Here is a 19,149-nt window from a genome sequence, read left to right on the forward strand (position 1 = left end):
CTTTATGGCTCTAATCTGATAGTGGTAGTGGGGTGGTAGATGTCTAGTCTCCTTTATGGCTCTAATCTGACAGTAGTAGTGGGGTGGTAGATGTCTAGTCTCCCTTATGGCTCTAATCTGATAATAGTAGTGGGGTGGTAGATGTCTAGTCTCCTTTATGGCTCTAATCTTATAGTGGTAGTGGGGTGGTAGATGTCTAGTCTCCCTTATGGCTCTAATCTGATAGTAGTAGTGGGGTGGTAGATGTCTAGTCTCCTTTATGGCTCTAATCTGATAGTGGTAGATGTGTAGTCTCCTTTATGGCTCTAATCTGATAGTGGTAGTGGGGTGGTAGATGTCTAGTCTCCTTTATGGCTCTAATCTGATATTGGTAGTGGGTGATATATGTCTAGTCTCCTTTATGGCTCTAATCTGATAGTGGTAGTGGGGTGGTAGATGTCTAGTCTCCTTTATGGCTCTAATCTGATAGTGGTTAGTGGGGTGGTAGATGTCTAGTCTCCTTTATGGCTCTAATTTGATAGTGGTAGTGGGGTGGTAGATGTCTAGTCTCCCTTATGGCTCTAATCTGGTAGTGGTAGTGGGGTCTTAGATTTCTCCCTTACGGCTCTAATCTGATAGTGGTAGTGGGGTGGTAGATGTCTAGTCTTCTTCATGGCTCTAATCTGATAGTGGTAGTGGGGTGGTAGATGTCTAGTCTCCCTTATGGCTCTAATCTGGTAGTTGTAGTGGGGTGGTAGATTTCTCCCTTATGGCTCTAATCTGATAGTGGTAGTGGGGTGGTCGATGTGTAGTGTCCTTTATGGCTCTAATCTGATAAAACTAGTGGGGTGGTAGATGTCTAGTCTCCTTTATGGCTCTAATCTGATAGTGGTAGATGTCTAGTCTCCTTTATGACTCTAATCTGATAGTGGTAGTGGGGTGGTAGATGTCTAGTCTCCTTTATGGCTCTAATATGATAGTGGTAATGGGGTGGTATATGTCTAGTCTCCTGTATGGCTCTAATCTGATAGTGGTAGTGGGGTGGTAGATGTCTAGTCTCCCTTATGGCTCTAATCTGATAGTGGTAGGGGGGTGATAGATGTCTAGTCTCCTTTATGGCTCTAATCTGATAGTGGTAGTGGGGTGGTAGATGTCTAGTGTCCTTTATGGCTCTAATCTGATAGTGGTAGTGGGGTGATAGATGTCTAGTCTCCCTTATGGCTCTAATCTGATAGTGGTAGTGGGGTGATAGATGTCTAGTCTCCTTTATGGCTCTAATCTGACAGTAGTAGTGGGGTGGTAGATGTCTAGTCTCCCTTATGGCTCTAATCTGATAGTAGTAGTGGGGTGGTAGATGTCTAGTCTCCTTTATGGCTCTAATCTGATAGTGGTAGTGGGGTGGTAGATGTCTAGTCTCCCTTATGGCTCTAATCTGATAGTAGTAGTGGGGTGGTAGATGTCTAGTCTCCTTTATGGCTCTAATCTGATAGTGGTAGATGTCGAGTCTCCTTTATGGCTCTAATCTGATAGTGGTAGTGGGGTGGTAGATGTCTAGTCTCCTTTATGGCTCTAATCTGATATTGGTAGTGGGGTGATAGATGTCTAGTCTCCTTTATGGCTCTAATCTGATAGTGGTAGTGGGGTGGTAGATATCTAGTCTCCTTTATGGCTCTAATCTGATAGTGGTAGTGGGGTAGTAGATGTCTAGTCTCCTTTATGGCTCTAATTTGATAGTGGTAGTGGGGTGGTAGATGTCTAGTCTCCCTTATGGCTCTAATCTGGTAGTGGTAGTGAGGTGGTAGATGTCTAGTCTCCTTTATGGCTCTAATCTGATAGTGGTAGTGGGGTGGTAGATGTCTAGTCTCCTTTATGGCTCTAATCTGATAGTGGTAGTGGGGTGGTAGATGTCTAGTCTCCTTTATGGCTCTCATCTGATAGTGGTAAATGTCTAGTCTCCTTTATGACTCTAATCTGATAGTGGTAGTGGGGTGGTAGATGTCTAGTCTCATTATGGCTCTAATCTGATAGTGGTAGTGAGGTGGTAGATGTCTAGTCTCCTTTATGGCTCTAATCTGATAGTGGTAGTGGGGTGGTAGATGTCTAGTCTCCTTTATGGCTCTAATCTGATAGTGGTAGTGGGGTGATAGATGTCTAGTCTCCTTTATGGCTCTAATCTGATAGTGGTAGATGTCTAGTCTCCTTTATGGCTCTAATCTGATAGTGGTAGATGTCTAGTCTCCTTTATGGCTCTAATCTGATAGTGGTAGTGGGGTAGTAGATGTCTAGTCTCCTTTATGGCTCTAATCTGATATTGGTAGTGGGGTGATAGATGTCTAGTCCCCTTTATGGCTCTAATCTGATAGTGGTAGTGGGGTGGTAGATGTCTAGTCTCCTTTATGGCTCTAATCTGATAGTGGTAAATGTCTAGTCTCCTGAATGGCTCTAATCTGATAGTGGTAGTGGGGTGGTAGATATCTAGTCTCCCTTATGGCTCTAATCTGATAGTGGTAGTGGGGTGATAGATGTCTAGTCTCCTTTATGGCTCTAATCTGATAGTAGTAGTGGGGTGATAGATGTCTAGTCTCCTTTATGGCTCTAATCTGATAGTGGTATTGGGGTGGTAGATGTCTAGTCTCCTTTATGGCTCTAATCTGATAGTGGTAGTGGGGTGGTAGATGTCTAGTCTCCCTTATGGCTCTAATCTGGTAGTGGTAGTGGGGTGGTAGATTTCTCCCTCATGGCTCTAATCTGATAGTGGTAGTGGGGTGGTCGATGTCTAGTGTCCTTTATGGCTCTAATCTGACAGTAGTAGTGGGGTGGTAGATGTCTAGTCTCCCTTATGGCTCTAATCTGATAGTAGTAGTGGGGTGGTAGATGTCTAGTCTCCTTTATGGCTCTAATCTGATAGTGGTAGTGGGGTGGTAGATGTCTAGTCCCCTTTATGGCTCTAATCTGATAGTGGTAGTGGGGTGGTAGATGTCTAGTCTAGTCTCCCTTATGGCTCTAATCTGATAGTGGTAGTGGGGTGGTTGATGTCTGGTCTCCTTTATGGCTCTAATCTGATAGTGGTAGTGGGGTGGTAGATGTCTAGTCTCCTTTATGGCTCTAATCTGATAGTAGTAGTGGGGTGATAGATGTCTAGTCTCCTTTATGGCTCTAATCTGATAGTGGTATTGGGGTGGTAGATGTCTAGTCTCCCTTATGGCTCTAATCTGGTAGTGGTAGTGGGGTGGTAGATTTCTCCCTTATGACTCTAATCTGATAGTGGCCGTGGGGTGATAGATCTCTAGTCTCCTTTATGGCTCTAATCTGATAGTGGTAGATGTCTAGTCTCCTTTATGGCTCTAATCTGATAGTGGTAGTGGGGTGGTAGATGTCTAGTCTCCTTTATGGCTCTAATCTGATAGTAGTAGTGGGGTGATAGATGTCTAGTCTCCTTTATGGCTCTAATCTGATAGTGGTATTGGGGTGGTAGATGTCTAGTCTCCCTTATGGCTCTAATCTGGTAGTGGTAGTGGGGTGGTAGATTTCTCCCTTATGACTCTAATCTGATAGTGGCCGTGGGGTGATAGATCTCTAGTCTCCTTTATGGCTCTAATCTGATAGTGGTAGATGTCTAGTCTCCTTTATGGCTCTAATCTGATAGTGGTAGTGGGGTGGTAGATGTCTAGTCTCCTTTATGGCTCTAATCTGACAGTGGTAGTGGGGTGGTAGATGTCTAGTCTCCTTTATGGCTCTAATCTGATAGTGGTAGTGGGGTGATAGATGTCTAGTCTCCTTTATGGCTCTATTCTGATAGTGGTAGATGTCTAGTCTCCTTTATGGCTATACTCTGATAGTGGTAGTGGGGTGGTAGATGTCTAGTCTCTTTATGGCTCTAATTTGACAGTAGTAGTGGGGTGGTAGATGTCTAGTCTCCCTTATGGCTCTAATCTGATAGTAGTAGTGGGGTGGTAGATGTCTAGTCTCCTTTATGGCTCTAATCTGATAGTGGTAGTGGGGTGGTAGATGTCTAGTCTCCCTTATGGCTCTAATCTGATAGTAGTAGTGGGGTGGTAGATGTCTAGTCTCCTTTATGGCTCTAATCTGATAGTGGTAGTGGGGTGGTAGATGTCTAGTCTCCTTTATGGCTCTAATCTGATAGTGGTCGTGAGGTGGTAGATGACTAGTCTCCTTTATGGCTCTAATCTGATAGTGGTAGTGGGGTTGTAGATGTATAGTCTCCTTTATGGCTCTAATCTGATAGTGGTAGTGAGGTGGTAGATGTCTAGTCTCCTTTATGGCTCTAATCTGACAGTAGTAGTGGGGTGGTAGATGTCTAGTCTCCCTTATGGCTCTAATCTGATAATAGTAGTGGGGTGGTAGATGTCTAGTCTCCTTTATGGCTCTAATCTTATAGTGGTAGTGGGGTGGTAGATGTCTAGTCTCCCTTATGGCTCTAATCTGATAGTAGTAGTGGGGTGGTAGATGTCTAGTCTCCTTTATGGCTCTAATCTGATAGTGGTAGATGTGTAGTCTCCTTTATGGCTCTAATCTGATAGTGGTAGTGGGGTGGTAGATGTCTAGTCTCCTTTATGGCTCTAATATGATAGTGGTAATGGGGTGGTATATGTCTAGTCTCCTGTATGGCTCTAATCTGATAGTGGTAGTGGGGTGGTAGATGTCTAGTCTCCCTTATGGCTCTAATCTGATAGTGGTAGTGGGGTGATAGATGTCTAGTCTCCTTTATGGCTCTAATCTGATAGTGGTAGTGGGGTGGTAGATGTCTAGTGTCCTTTATGGCTCTAATCTGATAGTGGTAGTGGGGTGATAGATGTCTAGTCTCCTTTATGGCTCTAATCTGATAGTGGTAGTGAGGTGGTAGATGTCTAGTCTCCTTTATGGCTCTAATCTGACAGTAGTAGTGGGGTGGTAGATGTCTAGTCTCCCTTATGGCTCTAATCTGATAGTAGTAGTGGGGTGGTAGATGTCTAGTCTCCTTTATGGCTCTAATCTGATAGTGGTAGTGGGGTGGTAGATGTCTAGTCTCCTTTATGGCTCTAATCTGATAGTAGTAGTGGGGTGGTAGATGTCTAGTCTCCTTTATGGCTCTAATCTGATAGTGGTAGATGTCGAGTCTCCTTTATGGCTCTAATCTGATAGTGGTAGTGGGGTGGTAGATGTCTAGTCTCCTTTATGGCTCTAATCTGATATTGGTAGTGGGGTGATAGATGTCTAGTCTCCTTTATGGCTCTAATCTGATAGTGGTAGTGGGGTGGTAGATATCTAGTCTCCTTTATGGCTCTAATCTGATAGTGGTAGTGGGGTAGTAGATGTCTAGTCTCCTTTATGGCTCTAATTTGATAGTGGTAGTGGGGTGGTAGATGTCTAGTCTCCCTTATGGCTCTAATCTGGTAGTGGTAGTGAGGTGGTAGATTTCTCCCTTATGGCTCTAATCTGATAGTGGTAGTGGGGTGGTAGATGTCTAGTCTCCTTTATGGCTCTAATCTGATAGTGGTAGTGGGGTGGTAGATGTCTAGTCTCCTTTATGGCTCTCATCTGATAGTGGTAAATGTCTAGTCTCCTTTATGACTCTAATCTGATAGTGGTAGTGGGGTGGTAGATGTCTAGTCTCATTATGGCTCTAATCTGATAGTGGTAGTGAGGTGGTAGATGTCTAGTCTCCTTTATGGCTCTAATCTGATAGTGGTAGTGGGGTGGTAGATGTCTAGTCTCCTTTATGGCTCTAATCTGATAGTGGTAGTGGGGTGATAGATGTCTAGTCTCCTTTATGGCTCTAATCTGATAGTGGTAGATGTCTAGTCTCCTTTATGGCTCTAATCTGATAGTGGTAGATGTCTAGTCTCCTTTATGGCTCTAATCTGATAGTGGTAGTGGGGTAGTAGATGTCTAGTCTCCTTTATGGCTCTAATCTGATATTGGTAGTGGGGTGATAGATGTCTAGTCCCCTTTATGGCTCTAATCTGATAGTGGTAGTGGGGTGGTAGATGTCTAGTCTCCTTTATGGCTCTAATCTGATAGTGGTAAATGTCTAGTCTCCTGAATGGCTCTAATCTGATAGTGGTAGTGGGGTGGTAGATATCTAGTCTCCCTTATGGCTCTAATCTGATAGTGGTAGTGGGGTGATAGATGTCTAGTCTCCTTTATGGCTCTAATCTGATAGTAGTAGTGGGGTGATAGATGTCTAGTCTCCTTTATGGCTCTAATCTGATAGTGGTATTGGGGTGGTAGATGTCTAGTCTCCTTTATGGCTCTAATCTGATAGTGGTAGTGGGGTGGTAGATGTCTAGTCTCCCTTATGGCTCTAATCTGGTAGTGGTAGTGGGGTGGTAGATTTCTCCCTCATGGCTCTAATCTGATAGTGGTAGTGGGGTGGTCGATGTCTAGTGTCCTTTATGGCTCTAATCTGACAGTAGTAGTGGGGTGGTAGATGTCTAGTCTCCCTTATGGCTCTAATCTGATAGTAGTAGTGGGGTGGTAGATGTCTAGTCTCCTTTATGGCTCTAATCTGATAGTGGTAGTGGGGTGGTAGATGTCTAGTCCCCTTTATGGCTCTAATCTGATAGTGGTAGTGGGGTGGTAGATGTCTAGTCTCCTTTATGGCTCTAATCTGATAGTGGTAAATGTCTAGTCTCCTGTATGGCTCTAATCTGATAGTGGTAGTGGGGTGGTTGATGTCTGGTCTCCTTTATGGCTCTAATCTGATAGTGGTAGTGGGGTGGTAGATGTCTAGTCTCCTTTATGGCTCTAATCTGATAGTAGTAGTGGGGTGATAGATGTCTAGTCTCCTTTATGGCTCTAATCTGATAGTGGTATTGGGGTGGTAGATGTCTAGTCTCCCTTATGGCTCTAATCTGGTAGTGGTAGTGGGGTGGTAGATTTCTCCCTTATGACTCTAATCTGATAGTGGCCGTGGGGTGATAGATCTCTAGTCTCCTTTATGGCTCTAATCTGATAGTGGTAGATGTCTAGTCTCCTTTATGGCTCTAATCTGATAGTGGTAGTGGGGTGGTAGATGTCTAGTCTCCTTTATGGCTCTAATCTGATAGTAGTAGTGGGGTGATAGATGTCTAGTCTCCTTTATGGCTCTAATCTGATAGTGGTATTGGGGTGGTAGATGTCTAGTCTCCCTTATGGCTCTAATCTGGTAGTGGTAGTGGGGTGGTAGATTTCTCCCTTATGACTCTAATCTGATAGTGGCCGTGGGGTGATAGATCTCTAGTCTCCTTTATGGCTCTAATCTGATAGTGGTAGATGTCTAGTCTCCTTTATGGCTCTAATCTGATAGTGGTAGTGGGGTGGTAGATGTCTAGTCTCCTTTATGGCTCTAATCTGACAGTGGTAGTGGGGTGGTAGATGTCTAGTCTCCTTTATGGCTCTAATCTGATAGTGGTAGTGGGGTGATAGATGTCTAGTCTCCTTTATGGCTCTATTCTGATAGTGGTAGATGTCTAGTCTCCTTTATGGCTATACTCTGATAGTGGTAGTGGGGTGGTAGATGTCTAGTCTCTTTATGGCTCTAATTTGACAGTAGTAGTGGGGTGGTAGATGTCTAGTCTCCCTTATGGCTCTAATCTGATAGTAGTAGTGGGGTGGTAGATGTCTAGTCTCCTTTATGGCTCTAATCTGATAGTGGTAGTGGGGTGGTAGATGTCTAGTCTCCCTTATGGCTCTAATCTGATAGTAGTAGTGGGGTGGTAGATGTCTAGTCTCCTTTATGGCTCTAATCTGATAGTGGTAGTGGGGTGATAGATGTCTAGTCTCCTTTATGGCTCTAATCTGATAGTGGTCGTGAGGTGGTAGATGACTAGTCTCCTTTATGGCTCTAATCTGATAGTGGTAGTGGGGTTGTAGATGTATAGTCTCCTTTATGGCTCTAATCTGATAGTGGTAGTGAGGTGGTAGATGTCTAGTCTCCTTTATGGCTCTAATCTGACAGTAGTAGTGGGGTGGTAGATGTCTAGTCTCCCTTATGGCTCTAATCTGATAATAGTAGTGGGGTGGTAGATGTCTAGTCTCCTTTATGGCTCTAATCTGATAGTGGTAGTGGGGTGGTAGATGTCTAGTCTCCCTTATGGCTCTAATCTGATAGTAGTAGTGGGGTGGTAGATGTCTAGTCTCCTTTATGGCTCTAATCTGATAGTGGTAGATGTGTAGTCTCCTTTATGGCTCTAATCTGATAGTGGTAGTGGGGTGGTAGATGTCTAGTCTCCTTTATGGCTCTAATCTGATATTGGTAGTGGGGTGATATATGTCTAGTCTCCTTTATGGCTCTAATCTGATAGTGGTAGTGGGGTGGTAGATGTCTAGTCTCCTTTATGGCTCTAATCTGATAGTGGTTAGTGGGGTGGTAGATGTCTAGTCTCCTTTATGGCTCTAATTTGATAGTGGTAGTGGGGTGGTAGATGTCTAGTCTCCCTTATGGCTCTAATCTGGTAGTGGTAGTGGGGTCTTAGATTTCTCCCTTACGGCTCTAATCTGATAGTGGTAGTGGGGTGGTAGATGTCTAGTCTTCTTCATGGCTCTAATCTGATAGTGGTAGTGGGGTGGTAGATGTCTAGTCTCCCTTATGGCTCTAATCTGGTAGTTGTAGTGGGGTGGTAGATTTCTCCCTTATGGCTCTAATCTGATAGTGGTAGTGGGGTGGTAGATGTCTAGTGTCCTTTATGGCTCTAATCTGATAGTACTAGTGGGGTGGTAGATGTCTAGTCTCCTTTATGGCTCTAATCTGATAGTGGTAGATGTCTAGTCTCCTTTATGACTCTAATCTGATAGTGGTAGTGGGGTGGTAGATGTCTAGTCTCCTTTATGGCTCTAATATGATAGTGGTAATGGGGTGGTATATGTCTAGTCTCCTGTATGGCTCTAATCTGATAGTGGTAGTGGGGTGGTAGATGTCTAGTCTCCCTTATGGCTCTAATCTGATAGTGGTAGTGGGGTGATAGATGTCTAGTCTCCTTTATGGCTCTAATCTGATAGTGGTAGTGGGGTGGTAGATGTCTAGTGTCCTTTATGGCTCTAATCTGATAGTGGTAGTGGGGTGATAGATGTCTAGTCTCCTTTATGGCTCTAATCTGATAGTGGTAGTGAGATGGTAGATGTCTAGTCTCCTTTATGGCTCTAATCTGATAGTGGTAGTGGGGTGGTAGATGTCTAGTCTCCTTTATGGCTCTAATCTGATAGTGGTAGTGGGGTGATAGATGTCTAGTCTCCCTTATGGCTCTAATCTGGTAGTGGTAGTGGGGTCTTAGATTTCTCCCTTACGGCTCTAATCTGATAGTGGTAGTGGGGTGGTAGATGTCTAGTCTTTTTTATGGCTGTAATCTGATAGTGGTAGTGGGTTGGTAGATGTGTAGTCTCCTTTATGGCTCTAGTCTGATAGTGGTAGATGTCTAGTCTCCTTTATGGCTCTAATCTGATAGTGGTAGTGGGGTGGTAGATGTCTAGTCTCCTTTATGGTTCTAATCTGATAGTGGTAGTGAGGTGGTAGATGTCTAGTCTCCTTTATGGCTCTAATCTGACAGTAGTAGTGGGGTGGTAGATGTCTAGTCTCCCTTATGGCTCTAATCTGATAGTAGTAGTGGGGTGGTAGATGTCTAGTCTCCTTTATGGCTCTAATCTTATAGTGGTAGTGGGGTGGTAGATGTCTAGTCTCCCTTATGGCTCTAATCTGATAGTAGTAGTGGGGTGGTAGATGTCTAGTCTCCTTTATGGCTCTAATCTGATAGTGGTAGATGTGTAGTCTCCTTTATGGCTCTAATCTGATAGTGGTAGTGGGGTGGTAGATGTCTAGTCTCCTTTATGGCTCTAATCTGATATTGGTAGTGGGGTGATATATGTCTAGTCTCCTTTATGGCTCTAATCTGATAGTGGTAGTGGGGTGGTAGATGTCTAGTCTCCTTTATGGCTCTAATCTGATAGTGGTTAGTGGGGTGGTAGATGTCTAGTCTCCTTTATGGCTCTAATTTGATAGTGGTAGTGGGGTGGTAGATGTCTAGTCTCCCTTATGGCTCTAATCTGGTAGTGGTAGTGGGGTCTTAGATTTCTCCCTTACGGCTCTAATCTGATAGTGGTAGTGGGGTGGTAGATGTCTAGTCTTCTTCATGGCTCTAATCTGATAGTGGTAGTGGGGTGGTAGATGTCTAGTCTCCCTTATGGCTCTAATCTGGTAGTTGTAGTGGGGTGGTAGATTTCTCCCTTATGGCTCTAATCTGATAGTGGTAGTGGGGTGGTCGATGTGTAGTGTCCTTTATGGCTCTAATCTGATAAAACTAGTGGGGTGGTAGATGTCTAGTCTCCTTTATGGCTCTAATCTGATAGTGGTAGATGTCTAGTCTCCTTTATGACTCTAATCTGATAGTGGTAGTGGGGTGGTAGATGTCTAGTCTCCTTTATGGCTCTAATATGATAGTGGTAATGGGGTGGTATATGTCTAGTCTCCTGTATGGCTCTAATCTGATAGTGGTAGTGGGGTGGTAGATGTCTAGTCTCCCTTATGGCTCTAATCTGATAGTGGTAGTGGGGTGATAGATGTCTAGTCTCCTTTATGGCTCTAATCTGATAGTGGTAGTGGGGTGGTAGATGTCTAGTGTCCTTTATGGCTCTAATCTGATAGTGGTAGTGGGGTGATAGATGTCTAGTCTCCTTTATGGCTCTAATCTGATAGTGGTAGTGAGGTGGTAGATGTCTAGTCTCCTTTATGGCTCTAATCTGATAGTGGTAGTGGGGTGGTAGATGTCTAGTCTCCTTTATGGCTCTATTCTGATAGTGGTAGTGGGGTGATAGATGTCTAGTCTCCCTTATGGCTCTAATCTGGTAGTGGTAGTGGGGTCTTAGATTTCTCCCTTACGGCTCTAATCTGATAGTGGTAGTGGGGTGGTAGATGTCTAGTCTTCTTTATGGCTGTAATCTGATAGTGGTAGTGGGTTGGTAGATGTGTAGTCTCCTTTATGGCTCTAGTCTGATAGTGGTAGATGTCTAGTCTCCTTTATGGCTCTAATCTGATAGTGGTAGTGGGGTGGTAGATGTCTAGTCTCCTTTATGGTTCTAATCTGATAGTGGTAGTGAGGTGGTAGATGTCTAGTCTCCTTTATGGATCTAATCTGACAGTAGTAGTGGGGTGGTAGATGTCTAGTCTCGCTTATGGCTCTAATCTGATAGTAGTAGTGGGGTGTTAGATGTCTAGTCTCCTTTATGGCTCTAATCTGATAGTGGTAGTGGGGTGGTAGATGTCTAGTCTCCTTTATGGCTCTAATCTGATAATGGTAGTGGGGTGGTAGATGTCTAGTGTCCTTTATGGCTCTAATCTGATAGTACTAGTGGGGTGGTAGATGTCTAGTCTCCTTTATGGCTCTATTCTGATAGTGGTAATGGGGTGGTAGATGTCTAGTCTCCTTTATGGCTCTAATCTGATAGTGGTATTGGGGTGGTAGATGTCTAGTCTCCTTTATGGCTCTAATCTGATAGTGGTAGTAGGGTGATAGATGTCTAGTCTCCTTTATGGCTCTAGTCTGATAGTGGTAGTGGGGTGGTAGATGTCTAGTCTCCTTTATGGCTCTAATCTGATAGTGGTAGTGAGGTGGTAGATGTCTAGTCTCATTTATAGCTCTAATCTGATAGTGGTAGTGCGGTGGTAGATGTCTAGTCTCCTTTATGGCTCTAATCTGATAGTGGTAGTGGGGTGATAGATGTCTAGTCTCCTTTATGGCTCTAATCTGATAGTGGTAGTGGGGTGGTAGATGTCTAGTCTCCTTTATGGCTCTAATCTGATCGTGGTAGTGAGGTGGTAGATGTCTAGTCTCCTTTATGGCTCTAATCTGATAGTGGTAGTGGGGTGGTAGATGTCTAGTCTCCCTTATGGCTCTAATCTGATAGTAGTAGTGGGGTGGTAGATGTCTAGTCTCCTTTATGGCTCTAATCTGATAATGGTAGTGGGGTGGTAGATGTCTAGTGTCCTTTATGGCTCTAATCTGATAGTACTAGTGGGGTGGTAGATGTCTAGTCTCCTTTATTGCTCTATTCTGATAGTGGTAATGGGGTGGTAGATGTCTAGTCTCCTTTATGGCTCTAATCTGATAGTGGTATTGGGGTGGTAGATGTCTAGTCTCCTTTATGGCTCTAATCTGATAGTGGTAGTGGGGTGGTAGATGTCTAGTCTCCCTTATGGCTCTAATCTGATAGTGGTAGTGGGGTGATAGATGTCTAGTCTCCTTTATGACTCTAATCTGATAGTGGTAGTGGGGTGGTAGATGTCTAGTCTCCTTTATGGCTCTAATCTGATAGTGGTAATGGGGTGGTAGATGTCTAGTCTCCTGTATGGCTCTAATCTGATAGTGGTAGTGGGGTGGTAGATGTCTAGTCTCCCTTATGGCTCTAATCCGATAGTGGTAGATGTCTAGTCTCCTTTATGGCTCTAATCTGATAGTGGTAGTGGGGTGGTAGATGTCTAGTCTCCTTTATGGCTCTAATTTGATAGTGGTAGTGGGGTGGTAGATGTCTAGTCTCCTTTATGGTTCTAATCTGATAGTGGTAGTGAGGTGGTAGATGTCTAGTCTCCTTTATGGCTCTAATCTGACAGTAGTAGTGGGGTGGTAGATGTCTAGTCTCGCTTATGGCTCTAATCTGATAGTAGTAGTGGGGTGTTAGATGTCTAGTCTCCTTTATGGCTCTAATCTGATAGTGGTAGTGGGGTGGTAGATGTCTAGTCTCCTTTATGGCTCTAATCTGATAGTGGTAGTGGGGTGGTAGATGTCTAGTGTCCTTTATGGCTCTAATCTGATAGTGGTAGTGGGGTGGTAGATGTCTAGTCTCCTTTATGGCTCTAATCTGATAGTGGTAGTGGGGTGGTAGATGTCTAGTCTCCTTTATGGCTCTAATCTGATAGTGGTATTGGGGTGGTAGATGTCTAGTCTCCTTTATGGCTCTAATCTGATAGTGGTAGTGGGGTGATAGATGTCTAGTCTCCTTTATGGCTCTAATCTGATAGTGGTAGTGGGGTGGTAGATGTCTAGTCTCCTTTATGGCTCTAATCTGATAGTGGTAGTGAGGTGGTAGATGTCTAGTCTCATTTATAGCTCTAATCTGATAGTGGTAGTGCGGTGGTAGATGTCTAGTCTCCTTTATGGCTCTAATCTGATAGTGGTAGTGGGGTGATAGATGTCTAGTCTCCTTTATGGCTCTAATCTGATAGTGGTAGTGGGGTGGTAGATGTCTAGTCTCCTTTATGGCTCTAATCTGATCGTGGTAGTGAGGTGGTAGATGTCTAGTCTCCTTTATGGCTCTAATCTGATAGTGGTAGTGGGGTGGTAGATGTCTAGTCTCCCTTATGGCTCTAATCTGATAGTAGTAGTGGGGTGGTAGATGTCTAGTCTCCTTTATGGCTCTAATCTGATAATGGTAGTGGGGTGGTAGATGTCTAGTGTCCTTTATGGCTCTAATCTGATAGTACTAGTGGGGTGGTAGATGTCTAGTCTCCTTTATTGCTCTATTCTGATAGTGGTAATGGGGTGGTAGATGTCTAGTCTCCTTTATGGCTCTAATCTGATAGTGGTATTGGGGTGGTAGATGTCTAGTCTCCTTTATGGCTCTAATCTGATAGTGGTAGTGGGGTGGTAGATGTCTAGTCTCCCTTATGGCTCTAATCTGATAGTGGTAGTGGGGTGATAGATGTCTAGTCTCCTTTATGACTCTAATCTGATAGTGGTAGTGGGGTGGTAGATGTCTAGTCTCCTTTATGGCTCTAATCTGATAGTGGTAATGGGGTGGTAGATGTCTAGTCTCCTGTATGGCTCTAATCTGATAGTGGTAGTGGGGTGGTAGATGTCTAGTCTCCCTTATGGCTCTAATCCGATAGTGGTAGTGGTAGATGTCTAGTCTCCTTTATGGCTCTAATCTGATAGTGGTAGTGGGGTGGTAGATGTCTAGTCTCCTTTATGGCTCTAATCTGATAGTAGTAGTGGGGTGGTAGATGTCTAGTCTCCCTTATGGCTCTAATCTGGTAGTTGTAGTGGGGTGGAAGATTTCTCCCTTATGGCTCTAATCTGATAGTGGTAGTGGGGTGGTCGATGTATAGTGTCCTTTATGGCTCTAATCTGATAGTACTTGTGGGGTGGTAGATGTCTAGTCTCCTTTATGGCTCTAATCTGATAGTGGTAGATGTCTAGTCTCCTTTATGGCTCTAATCTGATAGTGGTAGTGGGGTGGTAGATGTCTAGTCTCCTTTATGGCTCTAATCTGACAGTGGTAGTGGGGTGGTAGATGTCTAGTCTCCTTTATGGCTCTAATCTGATAGTGGTAGTGGGGTGGTAGATGTCTAGTCTCCCTTATGGCTCTATTCTGATAGTGGTAGATGTCTAGTCTCCTTTATGGCTATACTCTGATAGTGGTAGTGGGGTGGTAGATGTCTAGTCTCTTTATGGCTCTAATTTGACAGTAGTAGTGGGGTGGTAGATGTCTAGTCTCCCTTATGGCTCTAATCTGATAGTAGTAGTGGGGTGGTAGATGTCTAGTCTCCTTTATGGCTCTAATCTGATAGTGGTAGTGGGGTGGTAGATGTCTAGTCTCCCTTATGGCTCTAATCTGATAGTAGTAGTGGGGTGGTAGATGTCTAGTCTCCTTTATGGCTCTAATCTGATAGTGGTAGTGGGGTGATAGATGTCTAGTCTCCTTTATGGCTCTAATCTGATAGTGGTAGTGAGGTGGTAGATGTCTAGTCTCCTTTATGGCTCTAATCTTATAGTGGTAGTGGGGTGGTAGATGTCTAGTCTCCCTTATGGCTCTAATCTGATAGTAGTAATGGGGTGGTAGATGTCTAGTCTCCTTTATGGCTCTAATCTGATAGTGGTAGATGTCTAGTCTCCTTTATGGCTCTAATCTGATAGTGGGAGTGGGGTGGTAGATGTCTAGTCTCCTTTATGGCTCTAATCTGATAGTGGTAGTGGGGTGGTAGATGTCTAGTCTCCCTTATGGCTCTAATCTGGTAGTTGTAGTGGGGTGGTAGATTTCTCCCTTATGGCTCTAATCTGATAGTGGTAGTGGGGTGGTCGATGTGTAGTGTCCTTTATGGCTCTAATCTGATAAAACTAGTGGGGTGGTAGATGTCTAGTCTCCTTTATGGCTCTAATCTGATAGTGGTAGATGTCTAGTCTCCTTTATGACTCTAATCTGATAGTGGTAGTGGTGTGGTAGATGTCTAGTCTCCTGTATGGCTCTAATCTGATAGTGGTAGTGGGGTGGTAGATGTCGAGTCTCCCTTATGGCTCTAATCTGATAGTGGTAGTGGGGTGATAGATGTCTAGTCTCCTTTATGGCTCTAATCTGATAGTGGTAGTGGGGTGGTAGATGTCTAGTGTCCTTTATGGCTCTTATCTGATAGTGGTAGTGGGGTGATAGATGTCTAGTCTCCTTTATGGCTCTAATCTGATAGTGGTAGTGAGGTGGTAGATGTCAAGTCTCCTTTATGGCTCTAATCTGATAGTGGTAGTGGGGTGGTAGATGTCTAGTCTCCTTTATGGCTCTATTCTGATAGTGGTAGTGGGGTGATAGATGTCTAGTCTCCTTTATGGCTCTAATTGGATAGTGGTAGTGGGGTGGTAGATGTCTAGTCTCCCTTATGGCTCTAATCTGGTAGTGGTAGTGGGGTCTTAGATTTCTCCCTTACGGCTCTAATCTGATAGTGGTAGTGGGGTGGTAGATGTCTAGTCTTCTTTATGGCTCTAATCTGATAGTGGTAGTGGGGTGGTAGATGTCTAGTCTCCTTTATGGCTCTAGTCTGATAGTGGTAGATGTCTAGTCTCCTTTATGGCTCTAATCTGATAGTGGTAGTGGGGTGGTAGATGTCTAGTCTCCTTTATGGTTCTAATCTGATAGTGGTAGTGAGGTGGTAGATGTCTAGTCTCCTTTATGGCTCTAATCTGACAGTAGTAGTGGGGTGGTAGATGTCTAGTCTCGCTTGTGGCTCTAATCTGATAGTAGTAGTGGGGTGTTAGATGTCTAGTCTCCTTTATGGCTCTAATCTGATAGTGGTAATGGGGTGGTAGATGTCTAGTCTCCTGTATGGCTCTAATCTGATAGTGGTAGTGGGGTGGTAGATGTCTAGTCTCCCTTATGGCTCCAATCTGATAGTGGTAGATGTCTAGTCTCCTTTATGGCTCTAATCTGATAGTGGTAGTGGGGTGGTAGATGTCTAGTCTCCCTTATGGCTCTAATCTGATAGTAGTAGTGGGGTGGTAGATGTGTAGTCTCCTTTATGGCTCTAATCTGATAGTGGTAGTGGGGTGGTAGATGTCTAGTCTCCTTTATGGCTCTAATTTGATAGTGGTAGTGGGGTGGTAGATGTCTAGTCTCCCTTATGGCTCTAATCTGGTAGTGGTAGTGGGGTGGTAGATTTCTCCCTTATGGCTCTAATCTGATAGTGGTAGTGGGGTGGTCGATGTATAGTGTCCTTTATGGCTCTAATCTGATAGTACTAGTGGGGTGGTAGATGTCTAGTCTCCTTTATGGCTCTAATCTGATAGTGATAGATGTCTAGTCTCCTTTATGGCTCTAATTGGATAGTGGTAGTGGGGTGGTAGATGTCTAGTCTCCCTTATGGCTCTAATCTGGTAGTGGTAGTGGGGTCTTAGATTTCTCCCTTACGGCTCTAATCTGATAGTGGTAGTGGGGTGGTAGATGTCTAGTCTTCTTTATGGCTCTAATCTGATAGTGGTAGTGGGGTGGTAGATGTCTAGTCTCCTTTATGGCTCTAGTCTGATGGTGGTAGATGTCTAGTCTCCTTTATGGCTCTAATCTGATAGTGGTAGTGGGGTGGTAGATGTCTGGTCTCCTTTATGGTTCTAATCTGATAGTGGTAGTGAGGTGGTAGATGTCTAGTCTCCTTTATGGCTCTAATCTGACAGTAGTAGTGGGGTGGTAGATGTCTAGTCTCGCCTGTGGCTCTAATCTGATAGTAGTAGTGGGGTGTTAGATGTCTAGTCTCCTTTATGGCTCTAATCTGATAGTGGTAGTGGGGTGGTAGATGTCTAGTCTCCTTTATGGCTCTAATCTGATAGTGGTAGTGGGGTGGTAGATGTCTAGTGTCCTTTATGGCTCTAATCTGATAGTGGTAGTGGGGTGATAGATGTCTAGTCTCCTTTATGGCTCTAATCTGATAGTGGTAGTGAGGTGGTAGATGTCTAGTCTCCTTTATGGCTCTAATCTGATAGTGGTAGTGGGGTGGTAGATGTCTAGTCTCCTTTATGGCTCTATTCTGATAGTGGTAGTGGGGTGATAGATGTCTAGTCTCCCTTATGGCTCTAATCTGGTAGTGGTAGTGGGGTCTTAGATTTCTCCCTTACGGCTCTAATCTGATAGTGGTAGTGGGGTGGTAGATGTCTAGTCTCCTTTATGGCTCTAATCTGATAGTGGTAGTGGGGTGGTAGATGTCTAGTCTCCTTTATGGCTCTAGTCTGATAGTGGTAGATGTCTAGTCTCCTTTATGGCTCTAATCTGATAGTGGTAGTGGGGTGGTAGATGTCTAGTCTCCTTTATGGCTCTAATCTGATAGTGGTAGTGAGGTGGTAGATGTCTAGTCTCCTTTATGGCTCTAATCTGACAGTAGTTGTGGGGTGGTAGATGTCTATTCTCCCTTATGGCTCTAATCTGATAGTAGTAGTGGGGTGGTAGATGTCTAGTCTCCTTTATGGCTCTAATCTTATAGTGGTAGTGGGGTGGTAGATGTCTAGTCTCCCTTATGGCTCTAATCTGATAGTAGTAGTGGGGTGGTAGATGTCTAGTCTCCTTTATGGCTCTAATCTGATAGTGGTAGATGTGTAGTCTCCTTTATGGCTCTAATCTGATAGTGGTAGTGGGGTGGTAGATGTCTAGTCTCCTTTATGGCTCTAATCTGATATTGGTAGTGGGGTGATATATGTCTAGTCTCCTTTATGGCTCTAATCTGATAGTGGTAGTGGGGTGGTAGATGTCTAGTCTCCTTTATGGCTCTAATCTGATAGTGGTTAGTGGGGTGGTAGATGTCTAGTCTCCTTTATGGCTCTAATTTGATAGTGGTAGTGGGGTGGTAGATGTCTAGTCTCCCTTATGGCTCTAATCTGGTAGTGGTAGTGGGGTCTTAGATTTCTCCCTTACGGCTCTAATCTGATAGTGGTAGTGGGGTGGTAGATGTCTAGTCTTCTTCATGGCTCTAATCTGATAGTGGTAGTGGGGTGGTAGATGTCTAGTCTCCCTTATGGCTCTAATCTGGTAGTTGTAGTGGGGTGGTAGATTTCTCCCTTATGGCTCTAATCTGATAGTGGTAGTGGGGTGGTCGATGTGTAGTGTCCTTTATGGCTCTAATCTGATAAAACTAGTGGGGTGGTAGATGTCTAGTCTCCTTTATGGCTCTAATCTGATAGTGGTAGATGTCTAGTCTCCTTTATGACTCTAATCTGATAGTGGTAGTGGGGTGGTAGATGTCTAGTCTCCTTTATGGCTCTAATATGATAGTGGTAATGGGGTGGTATATGTCTAGTCTCCTGTATGGCTCTAATCTGATAGTGGTAGTGGGGTGGTAGATGTCTAGTCTCCCTTATGGCTCTAATCTGATAGTGGTAGTGGGGTGATAGATGTCTAGTCTCCTTTATGGCTCTAATCTGATAGTGGTAGTGGGGTGGTAGATGTCTAGTGTCCTTTATGGCTCTAATCTGATAGTGGTAGTGGGGTGATAGATGTCTAGTCTCCTTTATGGCTCTAATCTGATAGTGGTAGTGAGGTGGTAGATGTCTAGTCTCCTTTATGGCTCTAATCTGATAGTGGTAGTGGGGTGGTAGATGTCTAGTCTCCTTTATGGCTCTATTCTGATAGTGGTAGTGGGGTGATAGATGTCTAGTCTCCCTTATGGCTCTAATCTGGTAGTGGTAGTGGGGTCTTAGATTTCTCCCTTACGGCTCTAATCTGATAGTGGTAGTGGGGTGGTAGATGTCTAGTCTTCTTTATGGCTGTAATCTGATAGTGGTAGTGGGTTGGTAGATGTGTAGTCTCCTTTATGGCTCTAGTCTGATAGTGGTAGATGTCTAGTCTCCTTTATGGCTCTAATCTGATAGTGGTAGTGGGGTGGTAGATGTCTAGTCTCCTTTATGGTTCTAATCTGATAGTGGTAGTGAGGTGGTAGATGTCTAGTCTCCTTTATGGATCTAA

This window comes from Salvelinus alpinus, chromosome 19 (genome assembly GCF_045679555.1).
Source record: "Salvelinus alpinus chromosome 19, SLU_Salpinus.1, whole genome shotgun sequence".
In the NCBI taxonomy this organism is placed as follows: Eukaryota; Metazoa; Chordata; class Actinopteri; order Salmoniformes; family Salmonidae; genus Salvelinus; species Salvelinus alpinus.